This window comes from Aotus nancymaae, unplaced genomic scaffold, assembly GCF_030222135.1.
Source record: "Aotus nancymaae isolate 86718 unplaced genomic scaffold, 86718_ANA_hifiasm-v0.15.2.pri h1tg000020l, whole genome shotgun sequence".
In the NCBI taxonomy this organism is placed as follows: Eukaryota; Metazoa; Chordata; class Mammalia; order Primates; family Aotidae; genus Aotus; species Aotus nancymaae.
Window position 1 is genome coordinate 28,137,430 of NW_026988432.1, and position 13,427 is coordinate 28,150,856.

Below are 13,427 nucleotides of genomic sequence, written 5' to 3' on the forward strand. Positions count from 1 at the left end.
GCTGATTATTTCCTTTGCTGTGCAGAGCTTTTAGTTTAATATAGTCCCATGAATTCATTTTTGTTTTTGTAGCCTGACCTTTTGGTGCGAACATAGGCATTTCTTGGTTCTTGTTTGTAAAATACTATGAGAAATAATATTTTCATTGATTTACTCAACTTTTTAAATATAACTTTTAATAAGGAATTAAAACGAGTATGATTTTTAAAAACATTTTAAAATTGAAGTATAATATGCATGAAAAGCACACAAATTTTAAAGGAAAACTAGTGAAATTTACATTCTATATTTGTGTTACCACCCAGATCAAGATATTGAATATTTCTAGTATAATAGATGATGCCCTTATGCTCTTTCCTGATCAATACCCCAACCCAACCAGAGTTGTTATCCTGACTTTCCTCACAATAGATTAGGTTTTGCCTTTTTAAAAATTACTGTGCATTTTCTTATATTGGTTTCTTTTGTTCAGAATAGTGTTGGTGAGATTCATTTATGTTATTGCATCATTAGCGTGTTCTTCTATATTGTTATGTGCTATTCTTTTGTATGAATATGCCACAGTATATACATATCCATTATTTTGTTGTGGGCATTCTTTTTTTTTCAGTTTTATGCTATTTTTAATAAAGCTGTGTACATTTCAAATTGTATTTTCATGGACAAATACACTCATTTCTCTTGTATAGAAGTAGTAATAGAATTGCTGGATCCCTTTCCATCTGGCAACAGCCATCAGGTAAGCCAAGATGGGTGCATGCAAGTACATCCAGGAGCTATGGAGGAAGAAACAATCTGATGCCATGTGCTTTCCTCTGTGGGTTGGCTGCTGGCAGTACTGCCAGCTCTCTGCTCTCCACAGGGCTCACTGCCCCAACTGGCCTGATAAAGCACGCCAACTGGGCTACAAGGCCAAGCAAGGTTATGTTATATATAGGATTCGTGTTTGCCATGGTGGCCCAAAACGCCCAGTTCTTAAGGTGCATCTTACGGCAACCCTGTCCGTCATGGTGTTAACCAGCTAAAGTTTGCTCAAAGCCTTCAGCCTGTTGCAGAGGAGCAAGCTGGATGCCACTGTGGGACTCTAAGAGTCCTGAATTCTTACTGGGTTGGTGAAGATGCCACATATAAACTTTTTGAGGTTATTCTTATTGATCCATTCCATAAAGCTTTCAGAAGAAATCTTGACACCCAATGGATCACCAAACCAGTCCACAAGCACAAGGAGATGAGTGGGCTGACATCTGTAGGCCAAAAGAGCCGCAGCCTTGGAAAGGGCCATAAGTTCCACCACGCTATTGGTGGTTCTTGCTGGGCAGCTTGTAGAAGGTGCAATACTCTCCAGGTCCACCATTACCACTAATATAAGTGAAGTTTGTAAAATTAGTACATAATAAACAATTTAGGACAGTCATGTCTGCTTACAAGTGTTATTTTTCTGTTAAAACTAGTCTGCAGATTGTTTCATGAATGCTTTGTCCAATTAAGAAAGTTAAAGTGCAATAATGTTTGAAGACAGTAAGTGATGGTGTATCTTGTTTCCAATAAGATAAACTTTTTTGTGTTTGCTTTATCTTATTGGGAAGTTATATGTCAGTGTATAAAACATACTGTGTGGTATAATAGGCTTAAAATAAGTTTTTTAAACGAGAAATACTGAAACTAGCCCTGTAGATTTGTCTGGTGCATGTGATGAAACCCGCAGCTTTATTGGGGTGATGGCAATGCCCTGCTGGTTTACTTTCAAGTGGCTGGGTTTTTTTTAGTTTGGCAGGTACAGACTTTTTAAATTGGGCTTTGCTTTAGAAATTGTAGTGTGGGAGGAGGACATCTTAACTATGTCATGATTATATTTAGAAAATTACGGGCACAAATCTAGGTTAGCCTGAATAAAATTGCCTCAGTCTCCACAGTACCATTTTAAGTTCACGTAAAAGGTGAAAGCTCCTGGTTCAGTGCCTTGGCTTCATGGCATTCAATGATCAGTGGTAGTGCTATTAACACTGGTATGTTTTGAAATTGAATGTTAGATAAAATTATTAGTTTTAATGTTGGTAAGCTAGCAATCAGTGCCAGCGGGGGAATCTGGTGAGCCAGTGTCCATTAGATAAATACGTTTCAAGTGTGAGCTTAGAAGTCAACCTTAAAATACTTAACTGTAACACTAGTTTGTGATCATTATGAATCCCTTCAGTCACATTAGTGGGGAAAGTAGTTGACTATAAATACCTTATTCTTCGTCTAGTCAGTCTTAAAAACATCTTGGGTTACCCACTCTTCCCACTCCCATAGGCTATAGAAAAAGTCGTATATGTGCATGGTTTCCAACTGTATGTGTTTTCTACAGTTATTTCTCTTGTTTCTGGCCAAACTACCCTAAAAATTCTTACCATTCCCCAAGGTGGGGCCATCACTTATGCGCCCACTTTCACAGTAAGTATACCACCCTGTTGCATCTCTGTTTGCATCATGTCTTCCAGGAGACTAGGCTACTGTTTTCCAAGGTAAATTTGAGTGAAAAGGAAATGTAGACAAAGAATTGCTCAATTCTGAATTTTGACTTTGCTGATATAATTTAAATGCTCATTTCTCTGAACCAGTTTTCTCCTGTCTTCTCTAGGGGTTTCACAAGGCTCAGTTAATTAATTTCCAAGTACTCATAGCAAGTTCATAAAAGTTCTTGAGACCTAAATTTCTTCTCAAAAAAAGAAAAGATCTTAAGTCATACATTTTGATTGTGTAGAGTTTGTTCAACTAAAGGAATAAATGTCTATTAAACTTAAAAAAAAAAGTGCTGGATCATAAGACAGGTGTGTATTTAAGAGATACTAGTAAAACTGAAGCTGTATTTACCCCACAAATCTGCAATTTCACTTTAAGGTTCACTAGGAAGACTCTCACATGTTTACATGGAGAAGTCATTCCCATTAATGCTCATCACAGCCTTGCTTACGATCTTGAAAATGCTTAGAACATGGAAAGTAAAACAATCAGAGTACCGGCTGTATCAGAGTAAGACAAGGAAATGCAAATGGGTGCACAGTGGGGGTTCACTAAGGTCTGTAAAGTTTTATTTGCTCCAGCAGCAGCAATAACAAAATAATCAGAACAAGAAGTAACCACCCAAAAAAGTTTGCAGCAAACATGACAAAAATGTTAATTTTGGCATAATTCATGTGCGAGTATACTTTTTATTGTGCTATTTTCTATATCCTTGTTATATTCTATAATTAAAACACTTTCAAGTTGGCAGAGAATTTTGCATTAAAATTAAACTTCACTGACTGCCAAAACGGGGTTGATAGGATAGAGGAAGTTCAGTTCACATTCAAGTTCAGTTCCATAGGATTTCAGGATATTTTAGATGACATTTCAACTTCAAATATTGAAACACTTGTTCTTTTTCTCTAGAATCTGACTTTCTTGTTGATCTCCATTTATTTTGATTCCTTCCCTTTCCATATGTAATAGTAGAAAAGAGTATGTTCAAATGTTTTACCAAGTTTCTCTACATCGAATCATAACCTAATTGCCTATGAAATACATATTGTTATCTCATTTTGATTGGAATTTGCATTTCCTGATACCCAGTGATACAGAAAACTTAATGTGCTTTTTATGTGCTTATGAATTTTTTTGCCATTGTTTTAAATTATCCTTTTTATTTTGAAATAATTGTACATTCACAGGCAGTTTTAAGAAAAATGAGAGACCTCATATACCCTTAAACTAGTTTTTCCCAGTGGCAACTATCATTGTAAAACTGTAGTACAGTATCACAGCCAAGATATTTGAAACTTTTGTTTGTTTGTTCGAGACGCAGTCTTGCTTTGTCGGCCAGGCCAGAGTGCAGTGGTGCCATCTCAGCTCACTGCGACCTCTGCCTCCTGGGTTCAAGCGCTTCTGATGCTCAGCCTCCCAGGTAGCTGGGACTACGGGCACACGCCACCATGCCTGGCTAATTTTTGTGTTTTTAGTAAAGACAGGGATGTTTCACCAGGCTGGTTTTGAACTCTTGACCTCAAGTGATCCACCTGCCTTGACCTCCCAAAGTGCCAAGATTGCAGGTGTGAGCCACCATGCCCAGCCTGATATTGATACTTTTAAAGGCATAGAACATTTCTATCATCACAGAAGTGTTTCCCTCATCTTGCTCTTGAATAGCCATTTCCCCTTTTAAAAACTAGGCGTATTATTGAGTTGTAAGAATTCTTTATTCTGGATCATTTGCTTTTTATATTCTAGTTTGTTAATGTAGTTAATTAAACTATTGTTTGTTGAGTATCAAATCAACTTTGCATTCAGGGATAAACTGCACTTGGACATGATATGTTTTTAAATGTAACTTCATATACAGTCTGGTTAAGTTTTGGACTTTGTGTTTTCTGAGGAATTTGTACATTTCTTTTAAGGTAATAAATACACCCTTACTACTTTTAAAAAAAATTACTTTTTAATGTCTGTACTAGCCATAGAGATATTACCCCTCATTCTTCATGCTGATCATGTGTCTATCTCTTCATCTTTCAAACTTTTTTAAAAGTTAAGAAAAACACTTTTAAGAACTGTTGATTCCATTGAGTTTTTCCTCTCTTTTTTGTTTTCTATTTCAATTATTTCTGCTCTTTATTATTTCCTTTCTCTTCCTCACTTGAGCCTCAACCTGCTTTTTTTTTTTCCTCAAAACTTCTTAAGGTAGAAGCTTAGACCTTTGATTTTACATCCTTCTGCTTTTCCATTGTAAGCAACATGTATGAAAATGTTTTTCAGACTTTGGACAATAGGCAGCACAGGAGAGTAATGCTAGAAAGAACAACAATTTATTTAACAGTAATTATTTTTAAGAATCTGAAAAAACATTAAAATTAAACTTTATTATTACCACCTAAGATGCTAATACCTTGGCTTAAGCCAAATTATTCTACTGTTTTAGTGTAAATGATGTATACTCATTCATTAACTAGAAATTAGAACTATTAACATTAGGTGAACATCATTTTCAGAAAATTTTCTTCTTCTTTATTTTTTTAAAGTTGAGACAGAGTCTCACTCTTGGCACCCAGGCTGGAGTGCGGTGGCACAATCACTGCTCACTGTAGCCTCAATTTCCTGGGTTCAGGTGATCTTCCCACCTCCACCTCCTGAGTAGCTGGGACTGCAGGCACATGCCACCACACCCGGCTAATTTTTGTTTCTGTGGAGATAGGTTTTGCCATGTTGCCCATGCTGGCCTCAAACTCCCGGGCTCAAATGATTTGCCTACCTCAGCCTCCCAAAGTTCTGTGATTACAGGCATGAGCCACCATGCCAGGCCTTCATTATATAAATATATTTTAAAATATTCTTATATGGTGAAGAAAAGAGATTTTGGAAAGCTAAGATGTTAGAATCATTTTTAGTTATTTTAAATCCATGTTGCAGCTATAGAGAGAATCAGTGTATTTCTTAATGAGAAACATGAGGACATTATTAATTCCACACTTCTTTTCATCTCTTTCTTCCACTTTTTTGTTATATTGATTGATTGATTGATTGATTTTTGAGACAGAGTCTCACTCTGTTGCCCAGGCTGGAGTGCAGTGGCACAATTTTGGCTCACTGCAACCTCCACCTCCCCAGTTTACCCAATTCTCATGCCTCAGCCTCCCGAGTAGCTGGGATTACAGGCAAGTGCTACCACACCTGGCTAATTGTTTTTTTAGGTTATTCAAAATTTATAACATTTCCATTCTGTTTTGTTACTCAGATTGCCAAAATTACCTAATACTGGTTTTGTTGAATGTATTGTCTACTATCAGCCCGTTTACCGTAGTTTCTCTATTCCTGAGTTCTTTATTTATATTCATCTTCTTCTATATGTCTGGCTTTTGTTTTCAGTGATTCACAGAATATTTCTGTGGTTGTTTTATTCACTTTCTCATGTTTGAAAATGTCCGAAGGTTTTCACTTTCTCTCCCACACCTCTTTGCGCTATTTAGTTGGAAGAAGAAACAAATAAATAAACTTACCAAACTTGTTTCTCTCTCTAGATTTGAGAATTGTCATCAGAATTTTCAGGATTTTGTTAGTTTTTCCAAGGGACTGCTGCAAGGTAAGGCAGGATTCAGTCAAGCATGTGCCTCTTGACCCTGCTGTAGGGTTTTCTCCTTTATCATCAGTCATAGACCCCAGTACACCTGTGACTTGTGTGGTTGGGCTCATAGAAGCATTTTTTTTTTTTTAACCACATTACCATTGGACAGCCTGCAATTTATAGCACATATATTGTTTAGTGAGATTGTGTAAAGGACTGTATCTACGTTGTCCACTCCCATATGGGCTTGAGATTAGTATATTTGGTATTACTAATTCATGTACCACCTCTCATACCTGTGGTAACAGTTCAATGAATTTTAAGACACAGTCACTTCTTTAGTATAGCTCCTAGTTTTTACTTGCTAGATAAGTCATGTGCTTCTATTCTGTCTCCAGATTATAGAGGTGTGGTAGACTTTGAGGATATTAAGTTTATTCTCTAGTCTGTTTGTTCAATGTACTACTCTTCTAAGGCAAAACTTTAAAATTGTGATTTCACAGTTTGTACCTATTTTCATGCCTAGAGATGTGACGCATTTATTGCTTTTTGTATAGACATGGTTATACCTAACACAAAGTATTCCATAGAAAAATGGGCAAAATAATAGAAAAACAGAATAGAGACCCTGAACGATAATCATTCATAAAGGTCGTTCAACCTGATACTTCATCAGGATCATGCCATGTAAAGCAACTGAAATATTCTGTGCCAATCAGAGTAGCAAAAATAACAAAATCTGGTGTATCAAGAGTTGGTGATGCTTTTATTATTATGGGATTGATGAAAGAAAAAAGAATTGGTGAGGATATGGAGAAAAAGGACTCTCATATGCTGGTAGTGGGAGTATAAATTGGTAGAACCACTTTTGAGAGCAATTTGTCCTCTCAAATTCCTCAAATTATGCACAGAAATAACTAATCCACCTCTCAGAAGTTCCATTTCAGGGTTTATGTCCTAGGAAGAACTTCTTCATAGATCCCAAGAACATATTTGAAAGAATTTTCATTGTAGCATTGTTAGTTATATTTAGAAATTGAATACAACTCCATTAATGTGAGAGCAGCTAATGTAAATGAAGCAACTAGAATGAATGCATAAAGCTACATGTATTGATAGTAAATAAAACTCAAACAAGTCCATCCAACTTCAGGATAGTGGCTTACTCTGCAGAGGGAGGTTATCAGTGTAGAACAATGAGAGGGCGTCAGGTACTTTAGAAGCGAGAATATTAACGTTCAATAAATGTAGGTGATGAATACAGTGGGGATCTCTATACCAGGCTAATCAATCAAACTTTCTATCCTGATAGAAGTCTTCTATGACTGCACTGTACACTATGCTTACACTTGAAATGTAGCTAGTATGGTTGAGGAATCTGTTTTACTTTTATTAAATTGTAATGTAAATATCCAGTTGTGGCTGGTGCCACTATGTTGCACACTGCTGCTCTGTGCTTTTCAGTATGTTAACATAGCTAACAGTAACTATACATTTATTTTTAAAAGAAGATGCTCAATGATTTGGTGATTCTGCTTCCTACATATGTACTTATGAAGTCATGTGCAGGTATTTTTGCTTTCAAAATCTGTGTGATACCTGAACTTAGGTAAATGTCTGAGGATAGTTAGAATATGGAGAGTAAGGAATTCTTTCTTTTTCTCTGACTTTCATATAGTGAGATTTAGAATAGTGATCTGAATTGTAACATTGTTTTAAATAGGAAAACAACTGGAAATAACCTAAATTACCATTAATAGAGGAGTGGATTTTTTTTAAATGTGGCCTACTAATATGGTACTCTAGAGTAGTTACATGGAATGAAGTCGACTTGGATATAGAGGTGATATTCAAATGATTTAACTAGGGTGGATGGCACTGACACCAGCTAGTAAGAATGGATGTGGACCATAGTCCTTTGTTCTCTGCCATATATTACCTGGGGGAGTGGCTTGCAGCAACAGCTATTTACCAACTAGTATTGAGTATTCCATTTTTAAAAATAACTAGTACTATCAGACAGCATAGCTGGTGAATATTCTTCTTATATGTATCAATATAGGAGGGTTACAAAAACATAGTGAAAAAAGTAAGATGCAATCAAACCAGATGTGTTAGTTTCTTAGAGCTACTGTAACTGAGCACCACAGTTACTGAGTACTGCTGATGTAAATGAAAGATACTTGGTGTCTTCCAAAGTTGTCTGAGTACCACAGCTAGGTGACTCCTAACGACAGAAATTTATTGTGTTCTGGAGCCTGAAAGTCCAAAGTCAAGATGTCAGCAGGGCTGTGCTCTCTCTGAAGGCTCTAGGGGAAGACCCTGTCTTGTGTCGCCCTAGCTTCTGGTGATTGCAGGCAATACTTGGTGTCCTTTGGCTTGCCAGCTGCATCACTCCAGTCTCTGCTACTGTCATCACAGCCTTCTCTCCGGAGCTGTCTGTCCCTGTGTCTCTCTTCCTCAGTATGACACCAGCAGTCATACTGACCTAGAGTCCACATTAATCTAATGCAGTCTCATCTTGATTATACTTTCAAAAACCCTCTATCCATATAAGGTCACATTCACAGGTTTTGAATGACATAGATTTGGGGAACACCATTCATTCTAATACATTATGTATGGTACTATTTATGTGTACTAGAAAACACACAAAGGAATGCTGGTTTTTGACATATATATGTATGTACATATATGTATATATGCAGATTAACTGAAATAGTCTAGAGGATACATGTTAAACTCAAGATAGTAGTTGTTCCTCCATAGGGAAATAAAATGAAATATATTTTAAAAATATTAACAGTAATGTGAATTGTGGGAGTATAGTTGTGAATTATTTTTTGTACTTTATATATTTAATTTTTTAAACGAGTTGATATTATATGATGTTAACTGTATAATACACTATCATATATAACTTATGGAATAGGCATAATCCATAGAAGCAAGTCATGGGGCAAAAAACTAAAAAATGAAAAGACTTAAATCAGAAATAATTCTCATATGCTTTTTTAGGAGGAAGACATTTTTAGATCCTCAAGGGGTTTCCTTCTGCATGCTATTTTAATTATTATTTTAGTTATACTGTAGTTATGTTAACTAATAACTACATTAGTTATATTGAACCAATAATTAGTTTAAAGTGATTTTATATATATGTACATAAATAAGCAAGATATCCGTCTGCAGCTCTTAAGCCATATGAACACCTGTACAATGATGAGGAATTGTTTTTATAAGAACAAATAAATAGGACTACAACCAGATTACTAAGAATTTTTTCTGACTGGATGTGGTGGGTCACGCCTGTAACTGTAGCACTTCGGGAGGCCAAGATGGGTAGATCACAAGGTCAGGAGTTCAAGACCAGCCTGGCCAAGATGCTGAAACCCTATCTCTACTAAAAATACAAAAATTAGCTGGGCATGGTGGCACGCACCTGTAATACCAGGTACTCCAGAGGCTGAGGGAGTAGAATTGTTTGAACCCGGGCACCAGAGGTTGCAGTGAGCCAGTATCACATCACTGCACGCCGGCCTGGGTGACAGAGCAAGACTCTTTCTCAGGAAAAAAAAAAAAATTCTGTATGCTGCCTATTAATTATGCATTAATGTCCCATGGGAAGCTATGTAAACTCTATAACAGATTATTTATAATTTTTCTTAAAATACTACCCAGAATTTCTAGACAATGATATATTTTTCACAGGAAGAGAAGACAAACCTTTCTATAAATGCTAAATTAGATTCCTAATTTGCATAGTCAAATTGTAACTTTACCATGTGGAACTCATAAACTGTTGAATGGTAAGTGAATAAAAGTACTTTTATTCAAAATGCTTTCTCCATTCATTTGTATAATTGATGTACACAAGCAGACATCAAGAACAAATGACCTCTGTTCCACATGAGGTTGGCTTGTGATTATTTATTTATTTATTTATTTATTTATAAATAAATGAGCCAAAAGAGAGGAGAAACAATATATTCAAATGTATGTCCTTTTAGTTTTTTTTTTTTTTTTGAGACAGAGTTTCCCCTTGTCACCCAGGCTGGAGTGCAGTGGCACAATCTCGGCTCAGGGCAACCTCTGCCTCCCAGGTTCAAGCAATTCTCCTGCCTCAGCCTGCCAAGTAGCCAGGACTGTAGGCACCCACCACTGCACCTGGCCAATAAAATATTTTTAAATGAGAATTACTATTTTCCACAAACAAAAACTTAGTGAGAAGAGTGGCATTGCTTTGTATTTTTGCAAATGAATTGCCCTAACAAGACAAGTAGTTTCTCACATCTGCTCTATATTTGTTACACTATCAAGACATCTTGTGTGGCCTCTAGAAAACTCCACTTATGGATATTGAGGGTGGAAAATAATGTCTTAGTATGATTGTGAAAGTAGTTTTGACTTTGAGAATTCTCTAGAAAGGTCTCAGGGATCTCTGTTGGTCCCAGGACCGCATATTGAGAACTACTGCCGTAAAGAGTACATCAGAAGGAATAAGCACTTCACCCCTTATAAAAGTTCAACTGATAAAAGTTGTTGCTTTGCACTTTTTCACTTGTTATATGTAGGTTATTTCTTTGACTTAAGACCATTGTTAGTCATAAATAAGTGGAAATGTTGAAATTTTTACTCATATATATTTATTTTTGAGATGGAGTCTTGTTCTTTCGTCCAGGCTAGAGTGTAGTCACTACAACCTCTGCCTCCCTAGTTCAAGCGATTCTCCTGCCTCACCCTCCCAAGTAGCTGGGACTACAGGTCTGTGCCACCACACTCAGCTAATTTTTAGCAGAGATGGGGTTTCACCATGTTGACCAGGCTGATATCAAACTCCTGACCTCAGGTGACCAGCCTCTCCCCTTGGCTTCCCAAAATGCTGGGATTACAGGTGTGAGCCACCATGCCAAACTTTTATATTTTTTACTTTTCAATTCTAAATAATATCTAACCACCATGTAGCGTGTATTTGTTATATGCCAGCCTCTGAGTGGAGAATGCAGTTGTGGATGTATTTATATGGGGGATGCTGGGTGATGTGGGGCTTGCCAGAGAGATAAACCGAGTGATAATATGTGTAGGAAAGTCACCTGTATATCCTTGTACTCTCAAATATATTGACATGAAATTGAGCGTGGTATTCCTTTGTAATTTTATTCTTTTTATCTCCCTTCCCATTCCTAATATTTTTTGGAATTTTTTTTTTTGTTAGACTTGCTAGGGAATTATCTATTTTAATTCTCTTTTAGAAAAACTAAGTTACAACTATATTATTTAGACTTAATTCTGTTTTTCTGATTTCATGGATGACTGTTGTGTTTGTTGCTGTTTGTATTCCATATTCTCCTTCTCTTGAATTCTCCTGGATTTGTCCTGCTGTTACTGTGGTGAGGAGGGGTAGCTGAATACTTACATGTGTGGTGGTGGTGGTGGTGGTGGGTTTTTTTTTTTTTTCCCAGAAATGGTACGTGGGTGGTTCATGGTGAGTTTATTTTGCCACATACTTATGTGGTAGCTTCTCAAGACGTAGTATTCTAGAATTATAATGTCTTCCCTAAAAAATTTTGAGACATTGTTGTGCTATCCTTCAGATGTGTAAAGTTCAAGATGGGAACTCTAAGGTTAGTCTGCTTCTCTTTCCATTGGTAATAACATGTTCCTTCTGTCTGGAAGCCAGTGGAACTTCCATATACTGCGAATTCATTAATCTTACGAGAATGTTTTGATTGTTTTTCATGATTTTTTCTTGGAACTTTGAATGTTTTTTTTTCTTCTCAAGAAATTTTCTCATATTACTAATTGTTGTGTTTTCCTTCCAGTTTATTTCTTTGGGAATTTTAAAGTAGCTATGATGTCTGTACAATTCTCCATGATGCTCGCTCCGCTATGCCCAGGCTGAAGTGCAGTGGCACCATCTCGGTTCACTGGAACCTCCACCTCCCAAATTCAAGGGATTCTCGTGCCCAGCCTCCCAAGAAGCTGGCACTATAGACGCGCACTACCACGCCCGGCTAATTTTTTGTATTCTTAGAGAGTCATCATTTGGCCAGGCTGGTCTCGAACTCTTGGACTCGATCTACCAAAGTGCTGGGATTACAGGCGTCAGCCACCGTGCCCAGTTGCCATGATATTTTTAAACAACTTTTCTTTGTTCTGTGATTTTCCGTTTTCAGCTGTCTCTAAGAATTTTATGGATGCATTATTCTGTCAAATCTCACCTAATGTACTAATTAGAATTTTTTTTTGAGATGGAGTCTCACTCTGTCACTCAGGCTGGAGTGCAATGACGTGATCTCAGCTTACTGCATCCTCCACCGCCCGGGTTCAAGCAGTTCCCCTGCCTCAGCCTCCTGAGTAGCTGGGACTACAGGTGTGCGCCACCATGCCCGGCTAATTTTTTTGTATTTTAGTAGAGATGGGGTTTCACCATGTTGGCCAGGATGCTTTCGATCTCCTGACCTCGTGATCTGCCCACTGTGGCCTCCCAAAGTGCTGGGATTACAGGCATGAGCCACCGCACCTGGCTAATTAGAATTTTTTTTAATTAAAAAATTTTTTTTATTATACTTTAATTTCTGGGGTAAATGTGCAGATCTTACAGGATTGTTACATAGGTATACACTTGCCGTGGTGGTTTGCTACCTCCATCACCCGCCCCACAAATTAGGTATTTCTCCCAATGTTATCCTTCCCCAACCTCCTCACTCCCTGCTATCCCTCCCCTAGCCTGCAATCCCCCACCAGACCCCATTGTGTGATGTTCCCCTCCCTGTGTCCTCATTGTTCAGCGCCTACCTATGAGTGAGAATGTGTGGTGTTTGGTTTTCTGTCCTTATGTCAGTTTGCTGAGAATGATGGTTTCCAGATTCATCTATGTGCCTACAAAGGACATGAACTCATCCTTTTTTTATGGCTGCATACTATTCCATGGTGTATATGTGCCACATTTTCTTTATTCAGTCTATCATTGATGGGCATTTGGGTTGGTTCCAGGTCTTTTCTATTGTAAACAATGCTGCAGTGAACATATGTGTGCATGTGTCTTTATAATAGAATGATTTATAGTCCTTTGAGTACATACCCAGTAATGGGATTGCAGGTCAAATGGTATTTCTAGTTCTAGATCCTTGAGGAATCGCCACACTGTCTTCCACAATGGTTGAACTAATTTACACTCCCAACAACAGTGTAAAAGTGTTCCTATTTCTCCACATCTTCTCCAGCATTTGTCTCCAGATTTTTTAATGATTGCCATTCTAACTGGTGTGAGATGGTATCTCAATGTGATGACCAATGGCGATGAGCATTTTTTCATGTTTGTTGGCTGCATAAATGTCTTCTTTTGAAAAAT

The 13,427-nt window shown here is 37.3% G+C and overlaps 1 protein-coding gene and 1 pseudogene across 8 annotated transcripts in view; both read left to right on the forward strand.

Moving 5' to 3' along the window:
* Positions 1-13,427, forward strand: part of DYM (dymeclin) — a 432,063-nt gene that overhangs the window by 207,318 nt on the left and 211,318 nt on the right. The gene's annotated exons all lie outside the window — the stretch shown is intronic.
* Positions 750-1,368, forward strand: LOC105709023 (large ribosomal subunit protein eL15-like; annotated as a pseudogene).